Below are 19854 nucleotides of genomic sequence, written 5' to 3' on the forward strand. Positions count from 1 at the left end.
GAATGATGAGGGCAATGAATGTACAAATGCGCTTTACACAACTAATGTGTGTATGGATTGTGATAAGAGTTGTATGAGCCCCTAATAAAATGATTTAAAATAAAATTAAAAAAAGAAAAAATCACAGACAAGGAAAAGGTTATCTGTTCCTGTAAAACCCTACTTAATAACATTTTCTTCCAGGGACTGGCAATCACTTATCCTCATGGGAATACTCTTCATATGAAAACCAATTGTAGATATGTGGACGCATTATTTTCCAAATTAATTTTGGCAGGGTTTCTAAGTTACCTACGTGACAGCCATTGTTTCTGAGTTGACAAGGATTTGGGAAGCTTAGTTTGAATGGAAACATGACAGAAGGATACATTATAGATGGGATTATTCCAGTTTAATGGAAAACTAAAGCAATTATCTCATACCTCCAGCCTTTAAAAGAATTCACCTTTAATAAATTCTCCAGATACCCTATTTAAAAATGATATTTTGAATTTGATTCAACCAGAAACCCTGACTTTTTCTTCAGCTTTTAGATAACCTAAATTTGAACTTGGATAAATAAAACAGAAATGTGGACTTTAGGTTAAGGAAACAAAATAAATCTATGAACATCTGGTGTTTCTATTTCTAATGGTTTCTTAGGTAAGTAGCTTTTGCTTCCTTATCCTTTCAGATAGGAACAATAATTATTAGTGTTAGATTAATAAAATAACTTTAAAATCATATATCTGACAGTTTAAAGTTTATGTGGTAGAAGTTCACATTTTATTGCCTTTTAAATAATTTGTAAATCATGTTGACACTTGAAAGAAAAAATGTTCATATCATCTAAGTCCAAATTTTACTGCCTTATTATTTCTATTATGTATTTTGGGAATGGAAATCTTTTGACCTTAAAATAACCAAGCAATAAAATGAAGCAGTTAAAGAAATTGAAAAGCCATGCATCTGACTCTTTATTTCAAGCCATTAAGACGAAAGTCAGAAAAAAGATGATGACTTTAATTCATAACCAATGGAAAAAGAAAGTAAACCCCTCTTTAACCTGAAAGAGTATGAATAAAACGGATAAACTCTGATTGGTTAATATAATGGGTAGTGACTGGTGCACTGATATTTTTAATAGCATAGTCAGGATGACATGAAAGCCTTAGTTTTATGCTAGGAATTAGAAGACTATTCACTAAATCTATTTCTTAAAACAGTGCTTACTATTCTGGGAATAATAGGTTATGAAACACTGTGCCATTAAACTGAATAAGATTATACCTGTTGCCTTTGAAATCTCAATAAAGTTTTAATGATAACAATGACCTGATTTTTCTTTCTTCAGTGGTAACACAAGTACTGAGAAATCCTGTTCGACGTAAACCCAACAGGAATTTGAAACATGACAGAAATGGGTCCAACATTTGTGGAAATAAAACTCCAATTAAAAAAGGTAGGAACTCTTTACATAATAAATTCCTAGGAGAAGCCTTTCTTATTGGAAAATGAAAAATATTTTAATAAAAATCATGATGCTTGCTAGTCATTTAGTTTACTAAAATTGCTAAGTCCCCCAAACTGTGCCCATTCCTATTAAGTCTTGGCTCTAAATGTTAAGTGTTATACACTGAGAAAATAAAAATATCACATCTAAATTCATTCTGCCCACTGTTTATGCTCCAGCTTATTGAAAACAAATGAAACTCCTCAGAAGTTCAGGAGGCGACCCTAAAAGCGATTGTCAATCATTCGAGATTCCTACTAACAAATCAGGCTTCAATAGACCCTAGAGGAAAGTCCTCTCAGAGAAGTTGCCTATGAGCTTGACCTCTCCCAATTTCCTTGGTCACAGAAGTAGCTGAGCCTTCAAAGAGGAGCCATAGCCCTGAGATATTGCTTAGATTTTCCTCGGGCTACAGAGAATCATCACTATCAATTCAGGATTGCAGTTCTGATTTTGTTTATATTGGTTTCCATGATCACATTAATTAAAAACTCATTGCCACTGAGATAATAAGGAAAAATACAGACCAAACTCCTAGACACAATATATGTTAGTGTCATATTTCTGATTAAAAGAGCCCACCCAGAGAAAGCTGTTTACATGAGGATTGTTGTGTCCTTGAAGCCCTGTGGGGGCAGTTCCAGCCTGTCTTATAGGACAGCTATGACTTACAATAAAATCAATGACAGTACGTATTTATGGCTGATGATTGGCCTTCATTCAGAATGAAGAAATAAGGCAAATCATCAAATATTATCCTGCAACTTCACTGAGACAGTTTAGAAGGCCAAGAAAATTGTCACCTAAGAGAGAATATCTGCCTCTCGGTTTACAGTGAATTTTCTGTAACTAACTACTTCCTTGACTGAAATGAAAGGTGATTTGGGTCACTTCTTGAACATGCCAAAGGAGCTTGTAAATTGAATCAGCCATCAGGGCTGATTCAAGCAAGTATTTTCAGCTACATTGCTTAACAATATCCACTGCCGTTATATAAATTTAGCTTGGAATTTAGCTATGCGTTACTTGGTTGGCTCTGATTACATTTAAAGAGCCTATGGATTTCTAAACTCACAAGCACTAAGAATTCCTGAAAGGTGTTGACATATCATCAGCTATATTTCCAGATGATCTGGAATTACAGGCAAAATATTACATCTTGACAGAACCCTAACCTAGTACTTGGGGTGAGCACAGTTAGATAAATAAGTGTGATTTATTCTTCATCATATATTAGAGGTCTTCATTTGCATTATAGGGTATAAGAGAAAAAAACACTGAATTATCTTTCTAAGTTTTCACTCTTGAAATCTACTTTTAAAGAAGAGACCTTGGAGATACCTTCTGGATGAGGGACTCAAATTATTAAACCCAAAATGCAGTATTTTTTGTAGCAAAGAAAGGGTTTACAACATGAATGAGAACTAAAAAAGAAAGTTCCTTGGGTTTGGAGAGATAACTTAAATGTGTGGTGAGAAAACTGTATATCTGTCACATATTCTAAAAGTACAACTTTAGGAACACACAGTTTTGTTTCAGTAATTTTAACTCTTTGTCCATAATTACTACTCAGTCATGTCTTTATCTCTTCCTTATGGCAGAGATATATCTCAGGTGATGTATATAACAAGATTAAGATTGTTAAGGCACTGCTCAAAAAAAGAGATCTCAGGAAAGTAATAGCTTCAGCTAGATGTATGAATTTTTCCCTGTGGAGCCATATTCAGACACATAGGCCAAACACATAGCATGTACCAGCGTCTTGCACACATTGAAAAGGAAAACATTGGGGGCAGGAGGTGAGAACATACTGGTCAGTCAAGTCACTAATCTAAAATCATTGCATTTTAGATAGTTTTACTGAAAATGTATCTAAAATAAGGAATTTCTATAAGAGACCATCTTTAATAGCAATAACAAAAACCAATCAATTGTTAGCGGCTGATTCTTTACTAAGAGCAATCGTATAGGACAGAATAGAACTGCTCCTGTGGGTTTCTGAGACTGGACTCTTTACAGGAATAGAAAGCTTAGTATTTCTCCTGCAGAATGGTTGGTTGATGGTTTCTAACTGCTGACCTTGCAATTAGTAACAAATGCATAACCCACTACTCTACCAGGACTCTGATCTTTCATAACAGGTATTATCAGTTAATTTATGGCTAATTATAATTCTAGAAACATTGATTATTTAATGTCCCTTCATTTAGATGGACTCCTCTACCAACACACAAGACATCAAAACCGTGGCTTACTATCAAGCAAGGGGTCAATCCACTGTGACGTGATCTTGGAGATACTAAGGATTCCACAGATTTAGAATTTCAAGAGTAGTACTTAATTCTACTCTTACATTACAGGGTTAAGCAAAAAAATTTAACTCCCCCAAAGTTTGACTTTAAGGATAAAATTTTACTCCACCAAAGACCCAAATCCTCACAATTGGACCTGTAAGTAACATCATGAATGAACAAAAGATTGAACTTGTCAAGGATTTTGTCTTGCTTGCATCCACAATCAATATTCATGGAAGGACCTATCAATTGATCAAAGGACACACTGCACTGAGCAAATCTGTAGCACAAAGGCCTCTCTACAGTGTTGAAAAGCAGGGAGGTTATATGAAGGACTAAGGTGCACCTAACCCAAGCCATGTTGTTCTCAGTCATATCACATGCATGTAAAAGTTGGACATTGAACCAAAAATACTAGAAGTATCATGGGTTTGAATTGCGGTGCTGGAGAAGACAATTGAAAATGCCATGGGCTGCCCAAAGGACAAACAAATCTGCCTCAGTAGAAATACAGTTAGAATACTCCTTAGCGGCAAGGATGGAGAGACTTCATCTCATATACTGTGGACATGTTGTCAGGAGAGACAAGTCCCTGTAGAAGGACATCATGCTTGGTAAAGTGGAGGGGCAGAGAAAAAGAGGGAGGCCCTGAAGGAGAGGGATTGACACAGTGACTCCTACAGCGAACCTCTATCCTTGCTTTCTCAAAGGTTTCATTTCTCAGCACTTTTTTATGTACCAGGAGCCCTGGCTCATAATGCACTTACTTCTCTCCTTGATTCTGCACATTCTACAATCCCTGCATAGATATTCGAACATAGGAACACTTGTGAGGATGGCACAGGACTGTGTAGTGTTTACTGTGTTGTGCACAGGACTGTTATGTGTCAGAACCGAATGGATGGCACCTAATAAGAAGAAAAGTTTGGTAAAAACAAACCACTGGAATAGTATATAACAAGAAAAGCAAGTGTACCCCCAAGCATGAATATAACTGTATTAGTCTGGGTAGACTAGAGAAACAAATTCAGACACTCATATAAGAAAGAGGTTTTTATGCAAGAGCAATTGAATATTGAGAAACCATCCCAGTCCAGTCCAGATCAAGTCCATAAGTCCAATATTAACCCATATGTCTGATATCCATCTGTAAAGTCCTCTTCAGACTGATGAAATACATGCAATGATGCTGAATTCAGGAGAAGCACAGGTGAGTGGGTTGAAGGTCTTGTGGATCCAGTGGCATTGTAAGCATCTCAGCACTGGCAAGGGGCCTCTACATGGCTTCTCCAGCTCCAGAGGACTGGTTGCATCATGGTAGGTCCATGTGGCTTCTCCAGCTCCCAGGGCGTAGCACCATGTATCTTGTCAGTAGAGCATCTCTCAGGGAGTGAGCAGAGAGAGTGTGTGTCTCCCACCTCCAAGTCCGAAATACAGGAGTTCCCAGAATTCTCAGGAGAAGGCCATGCCCACACAGAAGCCTCAGTAGTTATGACCCGATTGACAGACTAAACTCCAGCCCTTCACTCTTAATCCCATCAAATCCCAAATAGACACCAGATTATAAAATCAAGAAATTATTTTGAGATATCACTAACTCTAGAATCACTTTTATTTCAAATAAATTACATTTGAGAAAAATAATTAGCTTCAAACCAAACAGTGGTCTAATCAGTTATATTCACAAAGGCTGAGTTTTAGTGTATAATTCTATTATTTTAGTTTACTCACCAAAATCTTTTATGAATGAACAAATTCCTTAATACTATATGAATAAATTATGACAAATGGCTTGGGGGAAAAGAAGAAAGAAAAAAGAAAATCATATTCTAACTCATAGATCCCCAAACTTATTTCACCACTCGCCTCATTAAAATAAGTTACTTTGTACCTCCTGGCAATTAAAAATGTTGATACTCTAGCCCATAATCCAGGGAAAAGTATAGGTATCTGCATCTCCCCTGGATCATTCCACTGTCCTCAGGGGACAGAAGCACTCACTTTGGGGAACCCTGTTCTACATCAGTGGTCTAGTTCCTTAGAATTTATTCTACAAAAATAACACAAAGAACAACAGGATCAACATAAGCATATGCACAAAGATTTTCAATGTAATAAAAGAACACATGCTATGAACACTAAATACCCTTAAAATTATGCAGCCATTAAACTCATCAAAAAGTGTAGATTTTTGACATAAAATAGGCAAAAGACAACATTTGAAGTTTCATTACTATTTGCTCATCTCAAGCTATTCTCTGAAGGTCTCTCACCTTTCCTGAGCAGTTTGCACCGTGATCACCAATGACTTCCCAATTGCTAACTCTTGTGTGACAGTTAATCTGTTTTTCTGGTTAAATCCAACAGCAGGTAAAATAAACTCAACCTTTTCTGTCATCATCCTTCTATTTCCTTATTACCTGTGTACCTCTTTTCACTCTCCACTCTCCCCCTCCCCCAATATATACCGAATGTACTCACATATAAGCCAAGTTTTTCAGCACTTGTTTTGTTTTTTTCTGGGTACCAATTGTAGTTTATTAAGTCTCCAGGGTGAGAATTGGCACTGGTTCTGGGTAGGGGTAGGAATGTCAATGGAACCCAAAGAAACTGGGCCCACATGTGTTGGAGAGACCTTACCACCCACCCCGCCCCCCATGCCCCTGGGTACCTCTGCTGATATTCAGGTCGGCTTATACTCAAGTATATATGGTATATACTTGCTTGCTTCTCCTCTGGGATTTTCCATTCAGAAACGTGAATGTCTTCTTCTCTTTTCCCGAAGATTATGCCCAAACATCCTTTATGTTTGAAACTCAGAGTTCCCATCTCCCACACGAAGAGCTCATGATTTCTTCCCTAAACTAATGCAGTTGCTTCCCTGTTGCCCTGCTTCCAATTACAGCCTAACTCAACCTCCATCTTCCCACCAAGTGATACTTTGAAATTTTCTCTAGAAGTTAAGCCAATATCAAATAGTATAACATGAAAGAGTTTTCCTGTATCCCTGCTTCTCAAAGGTTTCATCTCTCACCGCTATGTTATGGACCCAGCACCCTCACTCATATTGAACTTGCTTCTCTCCCTGTTTCTGCACATTCTAAAATCCGTGTCTGTAATGACTTTTCTCACCTTGTTTGCCCTATTGACTCTCCTCTGCCTCCTGCAACCATAGAGCACGCACTCTTTGCATACTTGTAATTGATTTAGGTGTCCATCTCTCCTGTTACATTGTGGCTTCCTTTGGCAAAGAACTTAATAATTTTATACTCCAGACAATATTAAAGCACTTGGACTTTGGTAAACACTTAACTGTTTCTTGAGTGAGTGAACAAATAAATTAATTTTAGAACTGCAACTACGCAAAATATACTTCCATGCAGATATATACCAGAAATGTGGGAAAATTTAAGATAACTGGATTAAATGCAATTTTTCTATTTTTAGGGTTTTTTTTAATGCATAAAGAAAATGTCTTAAAAATCCATAATAATGCTTACTATACAAATTTCAATGATCAAAAAATTCTGATGAACAATACTTTTATAGCTATAATAGTGATACCTTTTACACACACTAGAGCAAAATTAGTAGCAGTTTCCTAGGGGAAATATTATGTCAATTAAATTCCCTATATGAGTGGCCCAAATTTAAAATATTTAAAACCATTCAAGATACTAGAATCTTTTGTTCTTATCTAATACTGGCAGCAACATCCAAAGGTTAGCTTAATGTGTCCATTCTAAGTAGCAGCCTTTGAAGGTTCATATACACAATTCTGTCTATATCCAGAATGTGAAAATACAAGTGGAACCTAAACACTCAGCAATCAAATATCAAATACTAACAGAATTCAAGAAACACTTTGTATTTCCAATTATGCTTTATCATTTTGCATAGCCCAACTTCCCTAGCAGATAAAACAACTTCTTGTGAGAGAGAATAAAATATTACATTTTCTTAAGAGTTTATGTATGTGTTCACATATGTGTGTGCATGGAAGGAGAGAGAACAGTAGGAAACTTTCTATTGAAAGTACTCTTAATTTAGGCTATTTATCTCAACTGATATTACTCTGCTGACAACAATTCCCTGTCCTTGACTGTAGATAAAGTGAAGAAAACTTCCAGTACTATTGATACATAAAAGTCTATAGAGACAGAAGTTTAAGTATTTTCTGTCACTTATTAGAAAAACTATACGATAAATTCTCAGTCTGCCGATTAAAATTACCTCGTTATGATCTGAGAAACTTTCAACTAGGAAAGATTATACAGATATAATCTTAACTTCCTAACATTTGGCACATGTCCTGTAACAATGGCAATATTCAGATATGACAAATTGTGCAAGATAGAGGAAAGAGCTTTTCATGCAAACTGCCACCAAGTCCAAACCAGTAAACTAAATTCACTGCCACTGAGTCAATAATGATCCACAGAGAACCAACAGGGCAGGGTAGAAATGTCCCTGAGCCTTTCTGAGACTGTTAACCTTTACAGGAGTAAAAACTGCTTCTTTTTAACATAGAGTGGCTGGTGGATTCAAATTTCGGACCCTGAGGTTTGCAGTATTGACTATGTTAAGCCTGCAGGGCTACTTTAGGGACCAGAGGAGGAAACCGAATCTGGGAACCACAGGGTGGCAGTGGGATAAGTGATGGTACAGGTGGAGGTTGCTCTGGATGAGTTGAAACAAAATGTGCATACATTATCAAGTGTAAAGTTGATGATTTCTCTGTAAACCTTTACTCAACTGACACTAAGAAGGAAAAGAAAAAAACACCATTTTGTGCCAGTTTCAAGTTTAAAGAAAGAAGCATAAAAATATTGTAATGTATTTTGAATGCTGTAGATTTTAACAATGATGGAAAAATAAAGTAAACATTTTTAAGGATTGTTGCTTTGTGTCCTTCATTTACAGAATTATTAAAACATTACAAGCATTATTTTCGTTTTAAAAACCATACTCTATTTTAAAATCTGAGGATCTGAGCATGTTGCAGTCTTGGTCTGGCCTGTGATCCGTGAAACTGGAGAATGTTTGAGGCTTTGCTGTCAGGTCAACTGAAAAGCTTCCGAGCTTGAACCTCTATCCCTATTCCTTGCTCTGCTTCGCTTTCTTCTTGCCTTCGCTCATGGGGTGAATTCTGTATGGCATTCTGTCTCCTCAGGCCCTTCTCCGGGTCTTTCAGAGCTCTTGAGAAAGTTGTACACTGAGCTCTCCTGGCTGGGGCGTTTTGGGTAGGGTTCCTAACCTTCTGGCCTTAATTGCTATCTGTAGCCTGAAGCTTCTGCCTCCTTTTTAGTATGAACTCAGGCTAGCATGGACAATGGCTGCTATTTGTTCCTCCTTGCCTTTAACTTGTTCGGTATTCACATCTTCTCTCTTCCTCTTGCTCTCGCTGTCTGTCAGTCTTATTTGTGTTGTTTTCAGAGTATTTCATCTTAAAGAGCCTTCCGATGAACTCCAAGGTCAGCATGTCTGGGCCCCAGAGCTCAGCGTCTCCCAGGGCATTCTGGTTGCATCACCCGTGTCCTCTCAGGCCTGAGGAGGGCAGTAGTGTGATAAGAAAGCTACTTAAGATTTTTTTCCCTTGATCAAAGTTCCATTAAAAAATGGGGCCAACCCAATCCCAACTACGTGGACAGTTGCCCCTCCCCTGCAGAAGAATTCACTTCAGAGGACAGCACTGAAGCTACAGCTCAGTAAGAGGGACAAGTCTGATCAGAGCACACAGGAGCAAATGTAGGGGGAGGAAGAGAGAGTGGAGCACATCCTGGCCCACCAAGCCATAAGAACAATATTCCCGCTCATAACAGCCAAAGCACAGAAAGGAACATATGGCCAGCCCCACTATGAGACACGGCATCCTTCACTGACCCATAGCCCTAAAGGGGACAGCAATGGAGACACAGTGTGGGAATTGCGCCCGATCTGACCCCACCACACCGAGGCAAAACACGAAAGGTGTGCAACAGAACAGCAAGGGGAACTGAGCAAGGACGTCCTGAGGGAAAACCAAATATAGATGTGACACCCAATCAAACACGACCGGAAAACACTTCTAAAGGTCAATAAACAGACTGTGAACTATTTACATGCTTTTCTTTTGGGGGTCATTGGTTTTTTGTTTTGTGTTCTTTTGTTGCTTTATTTTGCTATGTCTTGTTTTTGTGCATATAGTATTATTATCTCTGCAGATAGATCTATCTAGATAAGAAAGGTGGGATAAACAATCTGTATGAGGAAACAATGGGATCGACTGTTCCAGGGTGACATGGAAGAGGTTGAGGTGGGGGAAAGGAAATGGTGTTAACAAACCCAGGGACAAGGGAATAACAAGTGATCCAAAATCGGTGGTGAGGTGGGTATAAGAGACCTGCTAGGGCTTGATCAAGGGCAATGTAACTGAGAGGAATTACTGAAACCCAAATAAAGGCTGAGCATGTTGGTGGGACAAGAGGAAAGTAAAAGGAAATAGAGGAAAGAACTACTGTAGGAGGCAAAGTATATTTATGGCATCCAAATGTACATATATTTATATATGATGATGGTGAAAGTGATCTGTGTGCATATATTTGTAGGTTTAGTATTAAGGTAGCAGGTGGACATCAGGCCTCCACTCAAGTACTCCCTCAGTGCAAGAACACTTTGTTCTATTAAACTGGCATTCTATGATGCCTACCTTCCCGACACAATCGCTGAAGACAAAGCAGGTGCATAAGCAAATGTGGTGAAGAAAGCTGATGGAGCCCAGCTATCAAAATATATAGCATCTAGGGTATTAAAGACTTGGAAGGTAAACAAGCAGCCCTCTAGCTCAGAAGCAACAAAGCCCACATGGAAGAAGCACACCAACCTGTGTGATCATGAGGTGTCAATGGGATCAGGTATCAGGCATCAAAGAACAAAAAATCACATCATTGTTCATGAGTGGGAGTGTGGAGTGGGGACCCAAAGCTCATCTGTAGACAACTGGACACCCCCTTAGAGAAGGGTTGCGGGGAGGAGACGAGCCAGTCAGGGTGCAGTGTAGCAACGATGAAACATACAATTTTCCTCTAGTTCTTTAATGCTTCCTCTCCCCGCCTCCCCACAATATCATGATCCCAATTCTACCATACAAATCTGGTTAGACCAGAGGATGTACACTGGCACAGATAGGAACTGGAAACACATGGAATGCAGGACAGATGATCCCTTCAGGACCAGGGGTGAGAGCGGCAATACCAGGAGGGTTGAGGGAAGGTGGGGTAGAAAGGGGGAAATGATGACAAGGATCTACATATAACCTCGCTGGGGGACAGACAACAGAAAAGTGGGTGAAGGGACACGTACAACAGTATAAGCATGACAAAATAATAATTTATCAATTATCAAGGCTTCATGAGGGGCTGGGGGCTGAGAAGGGAGGGAGCAAATGAGGAGCTGATACCAAGGGCTCAAGCAGAAAGAAAATGAGAATGATGAGGGCAACAAATGTACAAATGTACAAATGTGCTTGACACAATGGATTGTGATAAGAGTTATGTGAGCCCCCAATAAAATGACTTTTTTTTTAAATGGGGCAAAACACTAAGGGTGTGCAATATAACATCAAAGCGAGCAAAGCAATGAAGTCCCTGGGGAATACCATAAAAAGACTTTGGGGCCAGGGCATGGCACCCCATCAGACTCAACCAGAAAATATTCATAAAGGCCAACAAACAGATCTGAAACGACTTATAGGCTTTTATTGTTTTGTTTCACCTTTGTGTTTATTATTGTTTTTGCATGTCCATCTAGATAAGATAGGCAGGATAAACAATCTGAAGGAGAAACCAATGGACTGACAATTTCAAGGGGACACAAGAGAGAGGGAGGCAGGAGAACGGAAGGGGGGTGTCAACAAACCCAGGGACAAGGGAACAACAAGTGATCTAAAATAGATGGCAAAGAGGGCATAGGATGCCTGGAGGGGCTTGATCAGGTGCAATGTAGCCAAGAGGAATTATTAAAACCCAAATGAAGGTCATTCATGATAGTGGGAATAGAGGAAAGTAAAAGAAAATAGACAAAAGAATCAGGAGGCAAAAGATATTTATAGAGGTCTAATTATAGGCATGTACATATGTAAATATACATATGATGAAGGTGAAATAGATCTGTGTACATATATTTTTATGTTAGTATTAAGGTAGCATACAGACATTGCGCCTCTCTCTATTCAAGGACTCCCTCAACACAAGAAGACTTTGTTCTAATAACCCAACATTATTGATGCTCACCTTCCCAACGTGATCGCTGAAGACAAAATGGGTATATAAGAAAATGTGGTGAATAGAGCTGATGGTGCCCTATCAAGGTGCTATTAAAAGATGTAGATTGGGTTTTAAAGGCTTGAAGATAAAACAAGTGGCTATCTAGCTGAGAAGCAACAAAGCCCACATGGAAAAGCACACCAGCCTGTGTGATCACAAGGTGTCGATGGGATATCAGGCATCAAAGACCCAGAACAAAAAAAATCATATCATTGTGAATGAGGGGGAGTGTGGAGTGGAGACCTAAAGCCCATGTGTAGATAATTGGACATCCCCTTACAGAGGGGTCACAAGGAAGAGATGAGTCAATAAGGGTGCAGTATAGCACCAACGAAACATACAACTTTCCTCAAGTTTTTTAATGCTCCCCCCCCCCATCTTGACCCCAATTCTACCTTACAAATCCAGCTAGACCAGAGCATGTATATTGCTACAAAGGAGAGCTTGCAACACAGAGAATCCAAGACAGATAACCCCCTCAGTACCCCTAATGAGAGTAGTGATACCAGTAGGGGAAAGGGGAGCGTGGAGTAGAAAAAGGGAACTGATCACAATGATCTACATATAACCCCCTCCCAGGGGGTTGAACAACAGAAAAGTGGGTGAAGGGAGACAGAGGTCAATGTAAGACATGAAAAAAATAATAATTTATAAATCATCAAGGGTTCATCGAGGTGGGGGTGGAGAAATGAGCTGATACCAAGGGCTCAAGTAGAAAGAAAATGTTTTGAAAAGGATAATGGCAACTTAAGTACAAATGTGTTTGACACAATGGATGAATGCATGGGTTGTGATAAGAGCTGTAAGAGCCCCCAATAAAATGATTTTTTTTTAATTGTCAACAAGCAACATGGTGCTCCCTGGTTTCCATGTCAAAAAAAAAAAATACTTTGGGCATCCTATTGCAAATGGGATTAACATTCTCCCTGAGATAGTTTATTGTGCCAGCCTGGCCAATAAACATACGTGGGATTAACTGAAGGGCAGTGAGATAAATGGCCCGGTGAGCCTCGCCTTTCTTGCCTCTCGCTCTTTGATCATCAGACCAGTGTGCAGCCGCCTTGCTTGTTCTGTGCCTCAATTTACAGGCTACACTACCTGTGAACTGTGTCACTGTAAGTTGAGGTCCCTTTAAGACATCTCTGGAGCGGGGCACTGGCAGTTGGTGACCTTGCTGACAATTGGTGACCTGCCTTGTGATTGGCCGCTGTGCTGAGATAGCCTAGCTCTCTGATATATATAGAGGAAAACCTGGCAGCAGACTAGACTTGAAGGACTACTAGTGTCTCACAACTCTCTGTCACGGGAGTGAGTTGCACTGAGCCATTTGTACTACTTTATAATTTAACTGTTCATTTCTTGTATTATATATTTATCTATATATGATTTAACAGTTCATTTCTTGTTATATATCTAATTATCTTTATAAATAAATATATTAAATTATCAGCAATTTGGTTTTATCTCCCTAGAGAACCCTGGCTAACACACTCCCTTTACTGGGATATTACACAAAGAGGATCTCCTTTGGGAAGTTGATATGAAAGCCCTCCCAGGAACACCTAGGTGTTATCCTTGTAGTCCAAGTCCAGTGTATCTTTGCTGTCACCTGACCTACAGTTTCTAAAAAGTTTGATCAGCTGCACTCCAGTTATAGGACTCATCTCCTCACACTAAGGCACACATAATGACATTTTCAGGGCAGTCACTTCTAATGAGCACACAGAAGGCATGCTTCCATTGAAGACCCATGTGGCCCATATCTGGTTCTGTTCTCTGTGCACACACTCCATTGAATACCAGATTTCAGCTTTGTATGGTATCCTCCATTCACCATGTAGAAGTGTGGCACTGTTCACTAGTTTTGAAGCTCTAATCTAGACCATTTTCCAAACAAGAAGGTCAGAATAGGAAAAAGACTCCAGTTATCAAGTGGTGTCATTTTAAACAATTTGATTCAGCTATTTATATTTCTATAATTTCAAACATTTCTACTTATAGTAAATACTTTGAGAACTGACAAATGCATTAGAATTACTTTGACCAAATTCTGAAAAGTAAATATTTTATATGACACCGGACAGGAATTTAAACTGAGCTTTACTTAGCATATACCCATCATATGTCCAGGTTGAATAATCCCCTAAATCAATGATAATCCTGCTCTACTATTTCATACCTATTTTACTGTTGCAAAGCATGATGTATTGCTCTCATAGATGCCAAAGTGTTCAGAGTGATCACATGCACATGTGTTTGTACAGCCTGAAGTGGTGTTGAGTAACTCCCAACCATGAGTCAACATAGGCAAAGGCAAAGTGTGTGAATGAGGTGACATTTTATAGCCTTACTTTGATTTCATTTCCTAAAATAAGCTACCCGATTTCTTATGAAACTTGGCTCCTCATGTTACTCACAAGTGTATAAGAGTTGTGGGTTCCCCACCTGCCAAAGGTGTGCTTCACTGTGTATTTTGGTCCTATGACAGTAGTCCCACTGGAAAGCTCACGTAGTAGTCGCTGAGGTGTAATACTGATACTCACTTAGTCATATGGCCAACATATTGCATTTGAAGCTCATTAAAAAAATAGCACACTTCTCATCCTGCCTTTATTATTGTTCTTTTCATCAGTATTGCTAGCACAGATGAAAAGACTCTAAAAGGATATATAATATTTATGGAAGTTGAACAAATCTTACAAATCATGACGCAGGGCATAAAATATACTGCTATGTTGTTCCAGTTGATCCAAAGTTAACTATCATCTTTAATGCAAGATATATGTAGTTCTCAGGTATACGGTGGACTTCCTTATTTATGAACTTGTGAAAGATAGACCAGAGACATACAGTTCAATTAGAAGTTATCAAACCCAAAGTTACGTACTGGAGAAGAAGTCTGAAAATCCATTGGTCAGGAATATAAAGAAATTACCACAACATTTTATGACTGCAAGAATTCATGTTAGTGGGGAACCGATTACTAGAATCTACATATAACCTCCTCCCTGGAGGACAGACAACAGAAAAGTGGGTGAAGGGGGATGTTGGATAGTGCAAGATATGACAAAATAATAATTTATAAATTATCAAGGGGACATGAGGGAGCGGGGAGCGGGAAGGGAGAGGAAAAAATGAGGAGCCGATGCCAAGGGCTTATGTAGAGAGCAAATGTTTTGAGAATGATGAGGGCAATGAACATACAAATGTGCTTTACACAATTGATATATGTATGGATTGTGATAAGAGTTGTATGAGCCCTAATAAAATGAATAATTTTTTTTAAAAAGACTTGTATGAGCCCCTAATAAAATGATTTATTTAAAAAGGAATTCATGTTAGTTTGCATCCTTGAGATCATTTGGGAATCAGGAGAAGGAAGTCTTTCTGTTATTAATCTGAAGGGCATTTAGATAAGGAAACAGATAAGGAAAAATATTCTCTTCATCATTGATATTACTTGTATCATCTTATATCATCTATAACAACAACAAAGTTATAAGTGAGTCATTGAAAATACATTAGGAAGTGCTTGTGACTGGTGGGGGGTGGGATCCTAACACAATAGCACTGTGTAGCTCCAGGTAGATAAACTGTTGCTTAATGAGTCCACTTCATTTAAAAAGTTGGATCCCTAGTTCTGTTAGTAAAGCAATTATAAACCTAGACGCTTTCTTTAGCTGGAGACTGAAGTCTGTGGAGGCTTTGATGCAAACGTATCTGTAAAAGAGAGAGTTAGAGAAGACTTAGAGGGGGATGATGCAGCCCATGAGACAGTGTTAGAGGGATTTGGGTATATTGAGAGACTGGTTCTTAAATATATACTTAAGGTTGTTTGTCTAGATTTTTCTGTATTTCATTTGCTATCCCAGTATCATTCTTCCTTACATGACAATTATTAACTGAACTGTTTAAAGTGATTTCCTGCTCTTGTTATTGGAAGAATACTAAATTAATAAAAATGATAAAGATACATTAAGTTTTAGAGTGAGTATTAACTATCATTGATATTTCGCTGGAATTTCTTCCTTTTAATTGAATTTTAATTGTATGTATAAGTATTTCATTTATGATAGTGGGGCAGGAAGAAAGAAAAAGAGGAAAGAAGAATGAAAATAATATCTATATAGTATATATATAGAGATAGATGTATACAAGTAAATATGTAAACATAGGTTCATTTTGTTTCTATATGTATGTATACATGAATACAATAAGGAATCAGATGGACTTTGGGCCTCTACTTAAATCCTACCTAAGTGCAATAACTGTTTGTTCTAATAATGTGGACTTGTTTGATATTCACCTTTCTACACAATAGCTGAAGACAAAATAGGAACTTGTGACTAAAGATGGCCACTTCAGGAGAGTGTGGACAACCACGTGAAAAGCAAAACCAGAACAGGAGTGAGGAGCCGCAAGTGCAGAACAAGAGCGGGAAGCACCCAGAGGCCAAAAGAGGGCAGGCCCAGGGAGGGCACACAGGCACTTTGGCGCTGAGCATGTTGGAGGGATTCCCACCCTCCACTGGCAGATGACATACGCACAAGAGAAGAGAGAGAAATGGCCCATAGCCTGCTCCCATCCCCACAGCCTGGGGAAGCATGATTGAGGGTATTGGTTGAACTTATTGGCTGAGTTTCAGCGAACCTGTGTGATGCCATGTTGCTGGTGCCTGACATTGTGTGTGGGTCCAGGTGTGTGGATCCATGCCTAGGTGAGCTGGGTCTGAGCTCACATTTCTGCATTTTCTCATAAGTGTCTAATTAGTGTGCCCGATTTCTTCCCAATCCCATTATTGTGGCATGGACCACTAATTCTCACTTAGTGCTGACATTCAGGGAGACAACCCTCTTTGTCCCTGAGCTAGTGATCTGTCCCATTGAAGGAGTATGGACCCAGATCTTTGGGGATACTGGGCAGAGAGAGTATGGCTACTTCCTGCTGTCAATGGACATGAAGTGGGGCTTTCAGTTCACACCGTTCCTACTCTCATGGGAGGCATTATTCACTGAAGGGCCCACCGTGGATGAGGTTGATGTGGTCCCAGCACTGGTCATCCTGTGGATGACATCTTGGCTCAGTGTCATTAGTACTCTGACGACTCCCAGAGGAGACAAAACAGGTAAGCAGCTTCGGTAAGGCTGGGGCAACAGCTGTGGGATGGCAATGCTCATGGAAGTGTGGCTTAGTTTCACACTGGAGATTCCAAAGGAAATCTCAGGAGGTATTAGCACTGGATTGACAGGCACAGCCTGCAAGCTTACTTTTTAAACACAGGAATTGTGTTATAGCATTTACTAGCTTAAAGGCTGTTCTGGGTCTGAGGTAAGATTTTCTGCAGAGCACGTCTCTGTCTCAGGGTGTCAACAGAGCACCATCGTAAGGCCATATAACGGTTCACGTGTTTACTTCTCTGGATGCGTTTGATCTGCATCTGAGGGGTTGGTCTGAATGGTGAATCCACGCACTTTGTCCTGGAACTTTAAGGGCCGTGAGGGTAGAGAGAGTTACTGGGAAGAGACCTTACCAGACTGGCTGCAGCTGTCAATTGAGGGGCCTGTCCTTCCAAGTTTTTATAAGAACTACGTCTCCTGGAAGGCACAGGTGGGGCAGCCGTAAGGATTGGTTAGTTCTCTTTATTTGCCTGATGATGGTGGTCTCCAGGCACAGTGGAGATGGGAAGTTATTCCTAAGTGGCAAGCTACTGCTTGCAGTCTGAGGAAGAAGGTCAGGCGAGAGGAGACCGAAAAAAGTAAGAAAATTTATGCCCTGGCCTACCTGCCACATCCATGCACAACCAGGGTTCCAGACCGGCGGCGGCAATCCTTGGTTGCAGGGCCGTCTGGCTGGGTTGCTTCATTCCAGGTAGCAGTTTCACACTCACCAGCAGACCAACCTGCTCTTGAATCTTCCCCATGGTACAGATTGCTGCAGTGGCCAGTTTATTAGCAGTAATAGCATGGCCCTCGTGGAGGCCTATTACTCTTAGGGCAATCCTTTGCCCCGTGACCCAAACACCGACACACATGGGACTTTGTACCTTGTGCAGGGGTCTTTGAAACCTGGAAGGCAGTACATGGGTGCTGATTACCTACCAAGGCCAATACCATGCATGCCTAGCATCTTCTCTCCTTCTCCTGAGTCCGAGACTTGCTCTTTGTCCCTATTGTGAAAGATAGCACTGGCAATAGTTACACAGAATATTCTGTCCTAGGATTGTCATTACAGCCTTCCAGTTCATAGGCCAGGATGAGGTGCTGATAGGTATCTATGTACAGTTCTGGATTGTCCAGATAGCTTCCTAGGTTGCTCTTAATCTGCTTGAATTCAATTAGGGCGAAAGGTTTAAGGATCATGCGAGGACCCAATTCTCCTGCTGCCTTCGCTAAGGGTAGAATTTTGAAAGGGCCCTCTTCTTCTCAGGTACTATAGGATCTGTGACAGAGGGCAGTGTCCTTGGTACATTTGGAACAAAGGTCTTTACTGTTTCTCAAGAGGTCACGGTACCATGGAATCTGAGCGCCTCAGCTGGACTTACCCATCCTTGGTGGTGTAAGAACTCAGCCTTATCTCGCTGGCAAGGCCCCAACTGTTCTCTAGACAGCAAGCCAGGCATTAGAGGACTACTGGCTAGGGTGACATTATAGGACCGTCGACGAGGACCACCAGCTAAGGGTGACCCACCAGGACCTTCAAAAGGAAACGGACCTGCATAATGACTCATTCTGAATGCAGCCAACTCTAGGGAAACTGGAATCCTTGACTGGGTATTCATTAACCCAACAAAATTGTACCAGGGATGTAATAGCATAGAACCAGGTTTGATGAAGTGCAATGTAGCCGAGAGGAATTACTGAGAGCCAAATGAAGGTGGAACATGATAGTGGGACAGGAGGAAAGTAAAAGGAAATAGAGGAGAGAATTAGGAGGCAAAAGACACTTATAGAGGAATAAAGATTGGCATATATTCGGAAATATATTAATACACAACAATAGGGATAAGGGTCTATGTACATACAGTTACATGTTAAGTATTTAAGTAGCAAGCAGACACTGGACTTCTATTCAAGTCCTCCCTCAATGGAAGAACACTTTGTTCTAATAACCTGGCATGCTGTGATGCCCACCTTCCCGACAAGATCACTGAAGAAAAAATGGGTGCATAAGCAAATGTGGTGAAGAAAGCTGATGGTGCCCAGCTATTAGAAGATATAGTGTCTGGAGTTGTAAAGGCTTGAAATTAAACAAGTGGCCCTCTAGCAGGGAAGCAACAAAGCCCATATGGAAGAAGCACACCAGCCTTTGCGATCACAAGGTGTCAATGGGATCAAATATCAGGCATCGGAAGATCCAAAACAAACAATCATATTGATGCAAACAAGGAGGGTTGGAGTGGATATCCAAAGCCCATGTGTAGACAATAGTACTTCCCCTCACAGAAGAGTCACAAGGAAGGGATGAGTCAGCTAAGGTAAAGTATAGCACTGGCAAAACACACAACATTCCACTAGTCTTTAATGCTTCCTACACCCCACTATTATGACCTCAGTTCTACCTTACAAATCTGGCTAGACCGGAGCACATACATTGGTACAGATAAGAGCTCTCGACACACGGAATCCAGGACAGATAAAACCCTAAGGGAACAGTGATGGGAGTAGTGATACCAGGAGGGCAGGGGGAAGGTGGGAGATAAAGGGGGAGAAAGGAGGAATGGATCACAATGATCAAGGTATAGTCCCCTAATCCTCACCCACTGCCT

The sequence above is a fragment of the Echinops telfairi genome, unplaced genomic scaffold, assembly GCF_000313985.2.
Source record: "Echinops telfairi isolate 266 unplaced genomic scaffold, ASM31398v2 ScPeMD7_7469;HRSCAF=8507_0, whole genome shotgun sequence".
Lineage (NCBI taxonomy): Eukaryota > Metazoa > Chordata > Mammalia > Afrosoricida > Tenrecidae > Echinops > Echinops telfairi.